The sequence below is a fragment of the Sander lucioperca genome, chromosome 21 (genome assembly GCF_008315115.2).
Source record: "Sander lucioperca isolate FBNREF2018 chromosome 21, SLUC_FBN_1.2, whole genome shotgun sequence".
Classification (NCBI taxonomy): Eukaryota; Metazoa; Chordata; class Actinopteri; order Perciformes; family Percidae; genus Sander; species Sander lucioperca.
The window spans coordinates 20,232,002-20,248,054 of NC_050193.1; the positions used below are offsets into that span (position 1 = coordinate 20,232,002).

Here is a 16,053-nt window from a genome sequence, read left to right on the forward strand (position 1 = left end):
AAACAATGTTTGGAGGCATCGTATGTAGTGGCCAAAAGAATAGCTAAACTGGGTAAACCACATACAATTGCCGAGACTCTCATTTTGCCGGCTGCGCAAGACATGTGCAGAATAATGATAGGAGATAGTGCAGCAGCCAAACTCGGTGCAGTACCACTGTCCAATGACACAGTCGCTAGGAGAATTTCAGACATGTCTAATGATATCAGAGAGCAACTGATAGAGTTCATAAAAAAGAGTCCTTACTACGCGCTGCAGCTGGACGAATCCACTGATATTGCTGGGCAGGCACAGCTCCTCACCTATGTCAGGTATCTGCGGGACAAGGCGATTGAGGAGGATGTCCTATTTTGCTGGCCTCTTCAGTCGCACACTACAGGAGAAGCCATCTTCAATGTCCTTGATATTTTTATTCGTGAAAATGGTGTGGCTTGGGACCGATGCATTGGCCTATGCACGGATGGTGCGCGGGCAATGACGGGCCGTGAGCGTGGCCTAGTTCAGCAAGTAGCTCCACTTGTGAAATGGACACATTGCATGGTCCATCGCGAAGCACTAGCTGCTAAAAAAATGCCGGTTCTCTTTGACTCTGTGCTGAACCAATCCGTGAAAATGATAAATCTCATCAAATCACGGCCGCTAAACTCTCGCTTGTTTGGGGTCCTCTGCCAGGAGATGGGGTCAGGGCACGAACAGCTGCTTCTGCACACTGAAGTTCGCTGGCTCTCCAGGGGGCGGGTGTTACAGCAGTTGTATGAGCTGCGAGAGGAGGTGAAGTGGTTTTTGACAGAAATCAAATCAGATCTGGCGAAGCATCTGGATGACACTATGTGGCTTGGGTCTCTGTCCTATTTGGTCGATATATTTGACCGCTTGAATGGCCTCAACCTGTCTTTGCAAGGCCGCGAAACTCATATTTTGCTCCTTGCAGACAGAGTGGACGCCTTCACCCAAAAACTTGACCTCTGGCATGGCCGCATCAGTCGAGGGAACTGCGACATGTTCCCCAGCCTTGCAGACTTTATCACTGATGCAGGCACGTCACACGATTTCTCCTCTCTGTTTCAATCAGCGTCTGAGCACCTGTCAGCAATGAGAGAACAATTTGCGACGTACTTTAAAGAGGATTATCGCTCTTTTGCGTGGGTTCGAGATCCATTTGTGTGCACAGCAAGCGAGCTGTCAATTGATATGCAGGAACAGCTTATTGAGCTGAAGAGTGACAGTAGGCTGAAGGAACTCTTTACCTCCTGCCCTCTTTCGTCATTCTGGGCAGCATTGATGCAGGAATACCCTCAACTCTGTGACGTCGCCTTGAAGATTCTCCTCCCTTTCGCGTCGACATATTTGTGTGAGGCAGGATTCTCAAAAATGACTGCACTCAAAACGAAATACCGCAATCGTGCACAAATCGAGGATGATTTGAGGCTATGTTTATCAGACATTGCGCCAAGAATTGAGGATCTTTGCAAGGCAAAGCAGGCTCAGGTCTCACATTAACATCGCCTACCTGCAAGCTTCTGTAAAAAATGCAGATGATATGCCTACTATTAGGCCTAGTAATAATAACAATAACAACAAGCATAAATTCATATCAGAGGTCTGGTGCAAATTCCCAATTATAGCAATAGCCTACTAATGATAATAGGCCTACTGATAATAATAATAATAATAATAATAATAATAATAATAATAATAATGCCTGCAAGCTCACATTAGAAGTCTGGTGCTACTGCCAATTATAACAATAGCCTAGTAATGATAATAGGCCTACCTACAACTACTGATAATAATAATAATAGTGTGGGCCTAAAAATAATAGCCTAGGGCTATCTATCTATCTATCTATCTATCTATGCAAGGTGGTATAGTGGGGGTGACGCTGGGAAGGAGGGGGGGCCCCAATTGCAATGAACCAGCTTTGGGGGGGCCCAGCTTGCAAAAGGTTGAGAACCCCTGCCTTAAATCAACCTTAGACGTGCGGACAATTGAGTCTCCCTTGAGAGACGTGAAGGGCAGCTGAAAGTGAGTGTATGGATGCGGTCGGCTCTGGGCCGCCGCAAAGGGTATATCTCTGCACAACGCTAAGGAGTGTATTCCTGCTTCCGTCCACTCACGGCAGGCCTAATCTGCGCTTCTTCAAATCCTTTACAGATACGCCAGAATCAATGTGTTTTCTGCAAAAAAGTGTGAGGCTGACATTAGTCTGATGCTCATTCTACTGCACACACAGAGTGCATGCTTGCTGCTTCAGGTTGTTTTCTTTTGTTTTTTTGTCCCTTTTTTCACATGCTGGTCGCGCGCCGTCGAAGAGACCCCACTTGTGGATTGAAGCTACTTCGACGACAGTCGGGAGGTGGCGAAATGTAACAGCAGGTATGCAGAAACGCACGCACACACAGACACACACACACACACACACGCACACACACACACGCACGCGCACAGACACAAACACAGACACGCACACACACACACACACACAGACACGCACACACACACACACACACACACAGACAGACACACTCTCAATAGTGTCATTTATCCCCTATTTACATTTTCTGGGAAGATCAGCATATGTGCTGAAGGACTCCAGAAACGTGTCTTGATCAGAAATATGTAAACAAAAAGTTACACTACAAATAGCTACCAATCAACTCCAAATGACCTGAAACGCACACTTCCTAAAAATATCCTGGAGGAACATTTTCCGGGAAAAACACTTGGTCAAATTTTCACAAAATCCTACAATTAAAGTCTATGGCGCGAACATTTTCGCTTATAACTCCAGAACGGTACGTCCTACACATTTGGAAACGGACTCCGTCTGACATAATTTGACCACCCCGAACACACAGAACTTGTCCCCGAGTCTCTACGGCCTTCCGTTCAGGAGATACAGACGTTTTGACTAAAAAAAGTGACGTAGCTCGGAAACGAAAGGTCGTAGAGACAAGTGGGTGGTACCACGGGAAAGGCCATCATTGAAAATGGGGGGGGGTTGGTCAAAGTTTCATCGCTCTAGCACCTTCCGTTCTAAAGATACAGCACAAAAGGTCAACCATTTCCCATAATGCTTTGTGCTTGCAAATTTTGGGACAAAATTGCCCATATCTCAGCAATAAAACATTAAAAATGCAAAGTATTATACATGCCCGTGTTTGTCAGCATGTCCTCCATCACACTATGCTAAAAAAACATTATGGTTAAAATTTAGCACCGTCACAGAAGGGTGTGTGCAAACAGAGTGGTATATATACAAAGTCGAAACCATTATAAAATGTTATGGAGTCCCTATTGGTACTCTTACTGCTGTCGGTACCCCTACCGATATCCGGATTCATCGCTTATCCCCTAAACAGAGGGGGTCTGATGGGGTCTATACCTAGACTGTGTTTCATAACCCTAAACTTAACCAGTCATTCTAAATGTTAATTTTATGGCTTTTATTGCCTAATCATAAGAGGATGTATACCTAAATATTGTTTGTGGCCCTTCAATATATGTTAGAGGCTTATTAGCCTAACATTAATAAGATTTCTTTAGTGAAAATCTAACATTTGACCCCTTATGTTTAAAGTTAGAGAACAGGAAGTTTATTGTGAAGGTCCAAAACACGGAAGTGGCAACTTCCGGTCCGTCTTCTGAGAGCGTTGCTACTGCATACAGCCACACCACTTGTTGCTAGAGAAGTAGAGACACTGTGAGTATGTATTTGGACTTGATAAAGGCCTAATATGGTTGAAACGCGTCGTCCTGTTAAATAAATGCTACTCGAGACCATCACGTTCGACTCCCTCCAGTTTATTCATGTTTTTGAGGTGTATTTTGCACGTTTTTGAGGCCCGTCATTAGCACAAGATGGCGGTCGGTTGTTAGCTCCAATGCTATTAGCTACAGCTACAACAGGAGAGGGCTGCAGACCACTAACCCACCGGTAAAAAATCATCATCCTGACTACGGGGGTTTCCCACCACATCGAGACCATCGGACCCTTACCGCCAGAGGAGGCCGACCCACCGGGAGGACCCGAGAGGGATGGCCTGCGCGAGGGCCGCTGCCTGGGCCTGGAGCGGGCCCGCTCCACCGCCCCACGTCTCGCCGTCTTCCATCAGAGGGAGGACATCAGCTGCTGCAGCAGCCCCGACCGTTGCACGCCCTGGCTGGGCCCCACATCTGGCTGATTTCGCTTGGGATGGAGGACAGAGAGGAAGACATCTGAGAGGCTGTGATACAGTATAAATATGGTTGACATTCACCTGAAAAAAATAATAATTATACTTACCTGAGAGTTGATACTTACCTGAGAGTTTATACTTACCTGAGAGCCTATACTTACCTGTGATACAGCAGTATGTTGTTAATACTCACCTGAGAAATAACAAAACATAAGTTATATATATATATATATATATATATATATATATATATATAGGTACAGTATTATATAAAGATCAGATAATTCACAATATTGATACACTATATGTTACTTACCTGAGACCTAAGAGAATGGGGATTTAAGCAATTTATTTGCCTGTATATTTAAGATGTAATACATCATTATACAAACCATTTATGTACAGTACACATAGGATTTTTCCAGCAATTCACTACAGGTTTAAAGTAAGATAACACTATTATGAGCCACTGAGTGGAGATTTCAGCAATTTATTGCATATTTCAAATGTATTAATAATACTTACCTGTATATATTCATCAACCATTGAGTGGAGATTTGATTTTGCCTTTAGGGGAGACCTTGATGGGGGACGGGGGGACCCTAGTGTTTTGGCTGCTGTTTGTAGTTTGTGCACTTAGGGTCCCGGTGCAATTCGTAAGTCATCGGGACCCCCTTTATTTAATCCTAACATTCAAGTCTTAAACTTGCGATTAAAGCTATGCTTTGGCTGTATTTGGGCTGGGAATTCAAGCCATGTTGGGACTCTTTTTCCGGCTGCTCTAAAAACCAAACGTCCTGTTAAGTCAGACTCTTTTCACCTCAGGGTGATACCGTACACATCCAGGTCTGTCACTGGCCAATATCGGACCCTTCCGATCCAGGATTTTAAAATTCAAGGCTTAATCGTGCGACTAAAGCTATGCTTTGGTTGTATTTGGGCAGGGAATTCAAGCCATGTTGGGACTCTTTTTCCGGCTGCTCTAAAAACCAAACGTCCTGTTAAGTCAGACTCTTTTCACGTCAGGGTGATACCGTACACATCCCGGTCTGTCACTGGCCAATATCGGACCCTTCCGATCCAGGATTTTAAAAATTCAAGGCTTAAACGTCCGAATAAAGCTATGCTTTGGCTGTATTTGGGCTGGGAATTCAAGCCATGTCGGGACTCTTTTTCCGGCTGCTCTAAAAACCAAACGTCCTGTTAAGTCAGACTCTTTTCACCTCAGGGTGATACCGTACACATCCAGGTCTGTCACTGGCCAATATCGGACCCTTCCGATCCAGGATAAAAATAAAAAATAAAAATTTAAGGCTTAATTATTGTGTTCTCTGTTCTCTGTTGTGTTGTGTCAAGTTTCTGTGTTTAGTTGATTTCATGTTTGTGTCGGTTGTTCCTGTTTCCTATTTTATTTTGGTAGTCTGGTTTTCTGTCTTTTCTCGTCCAATTTACTTCCCTTGTTTTCCCGCCTGTGTGATTGTCTGATGTGCTCCGCCTGTTCCCCAGCCCTGGTGTCACCTGTCTTGCATCTTCTCGTTACCTAGTTTATTTAGCCCCTGTGTTTCTTTTGTCTGGTGTCAGATTGTTTTGTGTCCTCGTGTAGTCAGTGTGTATCCACTAGTATCAGTTTGTGTCTGTGTCTGTGTCTGTGTCCGTGCCCGGCCAGCCTGCATGTGTTCATTTCCCTCCCTGCGTTCTTTTGTGAGTTTTTCCTGGTGATTCTTTTCCTGTGTTTTTTCCAGCTTCTGTGCTGTGTTTTTTGGTTTCAATAAATCCTCTATGCCAACTTTCTCTTGCCTGCCTGCCTCTCCCTACATTTGGGTCCACCATTCCCAGCCACCCAACAATGTAATATGTTATATTTCAAAAAGTCAGTTATTTGCTCATTTTGTGTTTCTCTGTTCTGTGCACCATCCAATATTACCAGGTTCATATTGTGAAATCTGTTCTGTATGTCTGAATGATAAATGGTGCTAATAAAAAATTGAACTAAAATAAGTAATTTATCTAAAACAACTAATAACGCTGCGTGATGTTAAATCAAAGTAAGTCCCATACAAACATATGCTCATGTTTTTCTTCCCTTTAATCTTTACTATTAGCATTCATCAACCACAAAATTAGAAAATTGCATTTTTAAATAACGATGCATGGAAAATAAAATAAAAAATGCTTCTCTTTGTAAGTAGTTTATTTTTTGTTTTTAACAACAGAACAAGTCAAAACAAATGCTAATAAGTTAAACATAAGCATAAAACACTATTTTTTCATTATTGGTATATTTTTTGTACAAATTCTCACGTAGGCTACAACATGCAGCATACTTTCACAGACGCCGTGCGGTAATTACTGCGTCACTTCCGGAGTCTTCAGCTGATTGTTTTAAACATTATTACGGTGTATAACTTACTAGAACAAAACAGAGCAACGTGTTGTTGCTGGTGACTAAACCACTGATTATATTTATGTACATTGAAGCGATACTGACGGTAAAGAGCAGCTGATCGTTGTCTGATTCTCTGAAATGAATGCCCGCATTGCATTGTGGGAAATCGGCAAGAAATCGGAAGCTCGGATTATATCGTGTTCTGTCCTACAGCATACTGTAATATTTCACCGGTAATATGACCAAAATAATATTACTAAAATAAAGAAATGCATAATATCTAAATATATGTTGCTCAGGAGGGGGAAGCGGAGAACCATCCAAGCTGTGTACAGTAAGGATGGGACGCTGTTGACCTCGACTGAAGAGGTAATAGGGCGGTGGAAGGAGCACTTTGAGGAACTCCTGAATCAGACTAATACGCCCTCTATGTTAGAGGCAGACCTGGAGGATGATGAGGGATTGTTGTCAATTTCCCAGGCGGAAGTCAAAGATGTAGTCAAACAACTCCACAGTGGAAAAGCCCCAGGGATTGAGAGGATCCGTCCAGAAATGCTCAAGGCTCTGGGTGTGGAGGGGCTGTCTTGGTCGACACGCCTCTTCAACATTGCGTGGAAGTCTGGGACGGTGCCTAAGGAGTCGCAGACCGGGGTGGTGGTCCCCCTTTTCAAAAAGTGTCACGTGTTGTGACAGTTTGGCTCAAGTTTAAATGATTTATCTTTTGTTTGGGGTGCCAGCCAGGTCTCTCTCCTGACAGTAAGATACAAGTTAGTTATTGTTTCTTTTTAAATCGAATGTCACAAAGGATGTGCATCTTCCCCAATGAATGACCATAAAAGCAATAAACACCATAACTCAAAAACTAGTACAAAACAAAATATAGTGTATTTGGATTTCACACAAAAACACAAGCAGAGATGAAGCACAATCCAAAATTCAGAATTCCACTTCGGGTTTTCTGCACATTTAAACCACAATCTCAAAAACACAAATTAGTTGCAGTCCCATACAAACAAAATCACAATTAAGTCCAGACCAGTGCTGACAATGAGAAAAAAATAAAGCTGGTCAGTTTCTCAGGCTCAAAAACAAAACAAAAAGTCAGAGGAAGATTTAATAACTCACAGAGTCTAGTCAGTCAGTCTCAAATAGGTGTTTCCCGGTTTTATACAGGTGGTGAAACCTGGTGATGATTTCAGGTTGTCACAGTGTGTTTCATGGATTTGGAGAAGGCGTATGAACGGGTCCCCTGGGAGATACTGTGGGAGGTGCTGCGGGAGTATGGGGTGATGAGATATGGGTCTCTTCCCAGGGCCATCCAATCTCTGTACGACCAAAGCGAGAGCTGTGTCCGGGTTCTCGGCAGTAAGTCGGACTCGTTTTAGGTGAGGGTTGGCCTCCGCCAGGGCTGCGCTTTGTCACCAATCCTGTTTGTAATATTTATGGACAGCATATCGAGGCGTAGTCGGGGTGGTGAGGGGTTACAGTTCGGTAGGCTGGGGATCTCATCGCTGCTCTTTGCAGATGATGTGGTCCTGATGGCATCATCAGCCTGTGAACTTCAGCACTCAATGGATCGGTTCGCAGCTGAGTGTGAAGTGGCTGGGATGAGGATCAGCACCTCTAAATCTGAGGCCATGGTTCTCAGCAGGAAACCGATGGAGTGCCTTCTCCAGGTAGGGAATGAGTCCTTACCCGAAGTGAAAGAGTACAAATACCTTGCTGTCTTGTTCGCGAGTGAGGGGACAATGGAGCGGGAGATTGGTCGTAGAATCGGCGCAGCGGGTGCGGTATTACATTGAATTTATCGCACCATTGTGATGAAAAGAGAGCTGAGCCAGAAGACAAAGCTCTCGATCTACCGGTCAGTTTTCGTTCCTACCCTCACCTATGGTCATGAAGGCTGGGTCATGACCGAAAGAACGAGATCCAGGGTACAAGCGACCGAAATGGGTTTCCTCAGGAGGGTGGCTGGCGTCTCCCTTAGAGATAGGGTGAGAAGCTCAGTCATCCGTGAGGAGCTCGGAGTAGAGCCGCTGCTCCTTCGCGTCGAAAGGAGCCAGTTGAGGTGGTTCGGGCATCTGGTAAGGATGCCTCCTGGGTGCCTCCCTAGGGAGGTGTTCCAGGCAAGTCCAGCTGGGAGGAGGCCTTGGGGAAGACCCAGGACTAGGTGGAGGGATTATATCTCCAACTGGCCTGGGAACGCCTCGGGATCCCCCAGTCGGAGCTGGTTAATGTGGGTCGGGAAAGGGAAGTTTGGGGTCCCCTGCTGGAGATGCTCTCCCCACGACCCGACACCGGATAAGCGGACGAAGATGGATGGATGGATGGATAGATATAGCATTATAGTTTTAAAAATATCAATAAACGAAAAAGCAATCCAGCTTCCCTGGCCGAAATAGACTGAAATAATAACATTAAAAGAAATACAAATAAACCATGACAAGATCTGGTGAATAAATGTTGATTAAAACCGCGGTTATTGGGCTAAAAATACCAATAATAGCAAAGCTATACAGCTTTTGTGCAGCAGCCTGTCTGGCAGAAAGAAACGTGCTGTGATCAGGGAATCTGTGCGTAGACCACGGATGATGCGGTCATTGACTTACATAGGCATCAGAGCCGTGAGCCCGTCACGGAATTTTCGGCGATTCCGTGAAACTGCCACAGATTTTGAGTTAAAGCAGCCATATTATGCTCATTTTCAGGTTCATAATTGTATTTTAAGGTTGTACCAGAATAAGTTTACATGGTTTAATTTTCAAAAAACACCATTTTTTTGTTGTACTGCACCACTCTCTCTCACTGCTGCAGATCCTCTTTTCAGCTGGTCTCTGTTTTAGCTACAGAGTGAGACCTCTTTTCTTCTTCTTCTTCTGTACTATCTTTGTTTGCACTCGCACATGCCCAATAGCTCAGATGTAGATCATGTCAGCTAGCTAGCTCCATAGACAGTAAAAGAAAGGCTGTTTCTACAACTTCGGTCAGTTACAAGGCAGGATTATCTTCTAAATGAGGACGCACATGGAAGTAGTTCTTTTGTAGATTATGGTGAACTTGTGTGTGTTGTAGCAGTGCTTTGCTATTGAGAATGAGGTAGCCTGCTAGTGTTAGCATGCTAGCGTTAGCATTAGCGTTAGCATGCTAACGTTACGAGCTAATGGTTGCGGTTAGCCTGCTCGTTTCGGCTTGTGACGTCACAAGCCGTGCCGATTTTGAACAGCTCACCCAGAGACTGAAGGCAGGACACATTCAGAAACCGTATCTCACTCTAAACAGCATGGATGGATTTATTTCAAAGTTTGTATGTGTGTGGAAGCACCAGAGACACAACATAACACCCCAAATCCCAGAAAAAGTGATTTTTTCATAATATGGGCACTTTAAGGGGCCATGTTCATTTCACGGAATTCTATGAGATCAGGTTGCTCCTAATCTTAGGAAACTATGTCAAGCCAAAGAAGAGGAGGAGGAGCCTACAGAAGTGGGGACTGGAACCTATTTAAGCAGGCCAGGAACAAGCTGACAAAGGAGATCAGGGTAGCCAAAAGAAGCTACATTGAGAAACTAAAAAAGAATCTCTCAGCCAATGACCCTGCATCAGTTTGGAAAGGCCTGCAAAAGATCACAGATTGCAAAAGACCATCCCCCCACCCTGCAGAAAATCCCAGACTGGCTGACGACCTGAACGACTGTTACTGCAGAGTTGAAAAGCACCCATTATCACAACTCTCACGCACAATTTGTTTTCACTCAACACCCAACCCCCTCCCCCCACCTACGCTAACAATCTGCGAGAAGGATGTGTGCCGGCTATTTCAGAAGCAGAAGATCAAGAGGCTCCAGGACCTGATGGTGTGTCCCCCTCTTGTCTGCGAGTCTGTGCTGAACTGCTGGCGCCAATCTTCATGCAGATCTTTAACCGGTCCCTGGAACTGTGTGAAGTGCCCTCCTGCTTCAAATGCTCCACCATCATCCCAGTGCCCCAAAAAACCCTCCATCACGGGACTAAATGACTACAGGCCTGTCGCCCTGACATCTGTGGTCATGAAATCCTTTGAAAGACTGGTGTTGAGCCACCTGAAGGACATCAGAGGACCCATGCTGGACTCCCTGCAGTTTGCCTACAGGGCAAACAGATCTGCGGATGATGCTGTCCATATGGGACTGCAATACAGCCTGCACCACCTCGGCTCCCCAGGGACGTATGCCAGGATCCTGTTTGTGGACTTCAGCTCAGCGTTCAACTCCATGATCCCTGAACTCCTACATCAGAAGCTTTCCCAGATCTCAGTGACTGCCTCCACCTGTCAGTGGATCATCAGTTTCCTGACTGACAGGCAGCATCTCATCCAAAACCCGGTCCATCATCACTGGCGCCCCACAGGGGTGTGCCCTCTCCCCACTGCTCTTCTCCCTCTACACTAATGACTGCACATCAAAGAACCCGCCTGTAAAACTGAAGTTTGCAGATGACACCACTGTAATTGGTTTGATCCAGGATGGTGATGAGTCTGCTTAAAGACAGGAGATGGAACAGCTGGCCCAATGGTGCAGTCAGAACCACCTGGAGTTAAACCCCTATAAGACAGTGGTCTTTAGAAAAAAATATCTTTTTACACAAGGTTTTCACTAGCAAAATTCACATCACCTGTCTGGATTGTAGTCACCCTCAGACTGACCCCCCATGCTTAGGTGGCCAGAGGCTTATATATGTTAAGCCCCTCCTACTAGACCAACCAACTCTTAATTGTTTCAATTATCTCTCAATTATGTTACCATTTACACATTTAGAATTTCACTGCTAGTTTCTACAATAAACAAATAACAGACTCTTGAAAAAATCATTTTCCACTAATCTTACTTTAGAAAACACAGAAACTTACACACATTTTCAACTAGAAAATCTACCCTCACCTATGACCCCGATACATGGTATCTTGCACCTGTGTGCTGTAGGCCCTATATGAAGCAGCACTTTGCCTCAGCTCTGGTTCAGACCCAGGGACTGGAGAGGAGAAAGAGTTCGAAATAATGGTTAAGTAAGTTTGTTGAAAAATAGAAATGACTGAAATGAATAAACTGAACTGACTAAACTAAACCAATGTAATGTGGTATTTTTGGTAACAGATTTACTGAATGATATGTATAAAAGTGTGACTGCAAATTAATTGTCAGAGTTCTTGGTGACCTGAGTAGGTTTACCATGTGCCATCCAAAAGTGACAGGACCTTTATCACACCGCTCAAATAGACAGTTATCTGGAAATGAAAATACATCTATAGTCGGGGCCTCAATATCATCCCCCGACAACTTTAACTCCCTGCGAAGTAATACAGCTTCTTCATCAACGGGATCGTCGAAAAAAGGAAAGGCCAGTTTTGAGGAAAAAAAACCGTTTCATAGTCTGCCTAACACAGTTAATAAAACAGCCCTGTTTTTTTATTCATGTAGATAACAAACCGCTAAAATGAGCCTGATACAGACTGAATGAATGAATGAATGAGGAAATGAAAGAGCGCTGAGTCAGAGGGAGGAGACTGAGAGAAGAAAAACTGCTCCCGACCAGGTTAGGTTCACAGGCTCAGTTACCATAGTAACTGACTCTGAAGTTAAGTTACCTCTCTTTCTGAAGTGGGCTGGAGTTACCCCTCTCTCTCAGGTTTGATTAACTTCCCTTTCTGAAACAGAAAACTTAGAGTTTCCCTCACCTCAGGGTTAACAAACTCAGAGTTTTCACTAAACCTGCTTTCTGAAATGGGCCCCGGGACTTGTAGGCCTTTATATTGTTGGCTAGTTTCATTTTGAATAAAACATCAGATTTTATAAACTACATGTTTTGTGTGCAGAAATCTGAAAGGGATACTTCACCGATTTAGCATTAAGCTTTGTATCAGTAGAAACACTGTAGTATTTTTGAATGACCGTGCTTCCCTCCCTCATGTCCCCCTGAGACCAGAGAACTCTGTATTGTGGGTCTGGAAAAAATCTTCCGATGACGTAAAACGACGATTTTTGCATCATCAGAAGATTTTTTGCCTAGAGGCAATGGACTACAGCCTGTAGTAGGAGCTACTTCTGCATATTTTCAACCCGCCCATAGGGGGTTGGACTGTCATCTTTCTCCGAAGATTCCCTAACCAAAACGAGTGTCAGCCATCTTGAATTTTCGCTACTCCCTTCTCAGCAGAAAACTTTTAAATAGATGGATGGATTTATTCATCCCGAAGAAAATTTTAGAACAACAATTATGTGCATTCAAACTACAGCACACGTGTACCACCGGGATACATTGGTACAGATCAGAGAATATGCAGGACACTTTATTACAGACGGAATACTCGACACAGCTTCGCTCGCCTGCTATGGAGACCAGCGGTGTTGCTTGATGCCTCTGGCCGGTAAAGGGACATCATCAGCGGGGAACACGTAACGAGTGCTGGTGGAAAGCTAACGCTAGCTGTTCCATCAATCCTGCTTGCAAGTGTCCGCTCATTAGACAACAAACTGGACTACATCCAACTTGAACGAAACTCCCAATGCGAGTTCAGATACTGCTGTGTTTTTGTTGTTGTGGAAACATTGCTGTACTGGACTATCCAGCTACCAGGCTGGCTGCTCTGTCGCCGGGTAAGACTAGTGGAGGAGGGCTGTGTTAACACGGACTGGTGCTTGTATCCAACTAACTGCTAATTGCTGGTGGAGTTTGTGACTGTTAAATGCTGACCATTCTACATTCCATGCAAATATATAAGTTTATACTCTGTGTTTAAAGCCCACCAAACGCTAATGCTCGTAGCTATGTGTTAGCTGAACTTTACGGAGCATATGTCTGTGCACTAAATGTAGCCTGTTTCGTATGTCATTTTTATATGTCGTTTTTATTTATTTTTAATTGTGTAACCACTTCAGCCACGGTGAAACATTTCGTGTATATGGTTGAAATGACAATAAAACACACTTGAGTTGAATGCTGCCTAACTGTCTGTCTGTAAACGGCGTGGCTTGGGAGAGCAGCTAGACAAAGCTTAGATTTTGACATATACAGTATTTGTCTCACACACAAGTTTTAATGAAATGTTTTGTCTACTGAGGTTTTTATTTTGTAGTCATTTCATGCTTAAGCCTTAAACATCCTTCTGAAAGTCACCTTCTCTCACAGTAATCTTCCATGTCAGAGGCTCAGTCATATTTAAAGGTGGATAATTGGCTTCTTAGAACATGAAACATGAAGTGGTCAGATGTAATGTGATAAAGTAGATGAACAGCCTATATGTGTTTTGCCTAATTATTTTATGTATGTCTTATTAGATCATGTGTATATATACAAAATTAAATTTTGTTTTCCTTTTGGCCATTTTTGTGTGTTTTTTTTTCTGCACTCTTGCGTAAACTCTAAGTTGTTGTCCATTATCGCATTCCTCTTTCAGTCACTTTGTTTTCTGATTTGTACTTGTTTGGAGACAGTAACTTTTAAATATATATCAACACATTAAAAAAAAATCAAAAAAAATCTGGACTCAAAAGATTTCTGTTTAGCTTTGTGGCTTTAATTTTAAATATTTTGTTTTTAACATTTTTCTGTACTTCTATTTTTAACATTCCTTTATTGTATTTTTTGTGTATTTAACTTACCGTAGTCTATATTCTTCACGTTATACTTCCAGGATTGCTCCAGATACATGTATTTTCCGTATCCTTCCGCCCTTCTTTGGAATTTTAGATTCGCTGGATTTATGAGGACTATTATTGACTGCTCCTCAGATCTCTGCAGGGTAAATTAAGACAGCTAGCTAGACTATCGCTAGACTGTCACTCGGGTATTTAATTATTTTTCAGGCTGCTAATTAAAGGCACATTATGCAAGATGTGTACCTCAATATAACAGCTTCAAAGTCATTTTGATGGTAAACAAACTCGTAGTAGGGCGAATCACCCCAATAGCAAAGCAGGTGGGGGACGCCTCTGAGAAAACCAACAATGCAAGTATGGGAGGTGGCGCCCCGCTTAATCTCGCGAGAATCACAAATTGCTTTACTTCTGTCGGTTCTAGGAACATCCGCTACACCCGCCAGAACCTTTTGGACATCGGTGCCCAGCACCAGATATCTATTTTGAGTATCTTTCATTATACGCACAACATCCCAGACGACATAGAGAGACCACCAGGCTCTTCGTGGATTGTTGTCGGGTCTAGGAGGCGGCACAGATGGAGGAGGGAGAGGAATAGCGGGGCCGCAGGTCCGGTGTTATGCTAAAGCTAGCATAGCACACAAGTCACCTCTACCGAGCCTGTATCTTTCCAATGCCAGATCCCTGGTGAATAAAACAGACGACTTAGAATTACAACTTGCTGGAAATCGCTATGTTATCACTGAAACCTGGCTTCACCCGGGGATACCCGATGCTAGCATGCAGCTAGGCAGGCCGCACTCTGCTCCGCTGGGACAGGACTGAGACTCCGGTAAGAGCAGAGGAGGGGGACTTTGTATGTACATGCATGAAAACTGGTGTAATAACGCGACAATTATAGATAAACGCTGTTCCCCTGACCTCGAGTACATGTCTGTAAGATGCTGGCCTTTTTTTTTCCCGAGAGAGCTAACAGTAATGATCATTACGTCTGTGTATATTCCACCCGACACCAATGTAAACAAGGCGCTCTCTCTCCTGCTGGACACCATAAACAAACAGCAGCAGGCCCAATGCAATGGTGTTAACATAATCACAGGAGACTTTAATAAGGCCAACTTGAAGACTGTACTCCTGACATTTTATCAACATGTCAAGTAAACTTGCTTGCATTCTATGTTGTATGTTATTGCGCTTGCTTGTTGTATGTCAGTTTTTACCACCACCTGCCTATACTTTGTATCACCTTGCACTTTTCTGCTTTTTTTGCACTTCTGGTTAGACGCACACTGCATTTCGTTGTCTTTGTACTTGTACTCTGCACAATGACAAAGTTGAATCTAATCTAATTTACGAAGTTGTTGATTCATCCATGGTTGATAATAAGACCAGTCTTACAGGGGGGAGGGGATCAGACCATGAGTGCAGAGACAGCTCTGCGTGAGTGGTATTTACAAGAGTAACATTACGCATACTCCACAGTGACTCTAGGGGTAGCTGTTTGACAAAAACGGAAACTGCATAATATGCCTTTAAAGCCATATTTTAACTCTTTTTCAGGCTGCACTAAAAACGACACCTCCTGTTTAGACGGACTCATTTCACCTCAGGGTGATAGCACACCACCCCCAGACTGTACAGATTCCAGTAATATCGCTCCATTCTGATGTAGGATTTTAAAATTAAAGGCTTTGAAAATGTCCAATTAAAGCTATATTTTAACTCTTTTTCAGGCTGCTCTAAAAAAAGAAATGTTGTGTTTAACCAGACTCATTTCACCTCAGAGTGGGTTTATGGGATTCGGGGACTCCAGATGATGCAACTACCGTTAGCATTTCCATCTTCCCCACTGACCAA

General features: G+C 43.7%; 1 long non-coding RNA gene across 1 annotated transcript; it reads right to left on the minus strand.

The window, feature by feature from the left end:
- Positions 1-6,575: 6,575 nt before the first annotated feature.
- On the minus strand, positions 6,576-13,178 carry LOC118494109. The gene is made up of 3 exons (XR_004896166.1): positions 13,073-13,178; positions 13,020-13,024; positions 6,576-6,587 (listed from the first exon to the last, which is right to left on the minus strand). It is a non-coding gene; the product is annotated as an uncharacterized LOC118494109 (long non-coding RNA).
- Between the last annotated feature and the right edge of the window lie 2,875 nt (positions 13,179-16,053).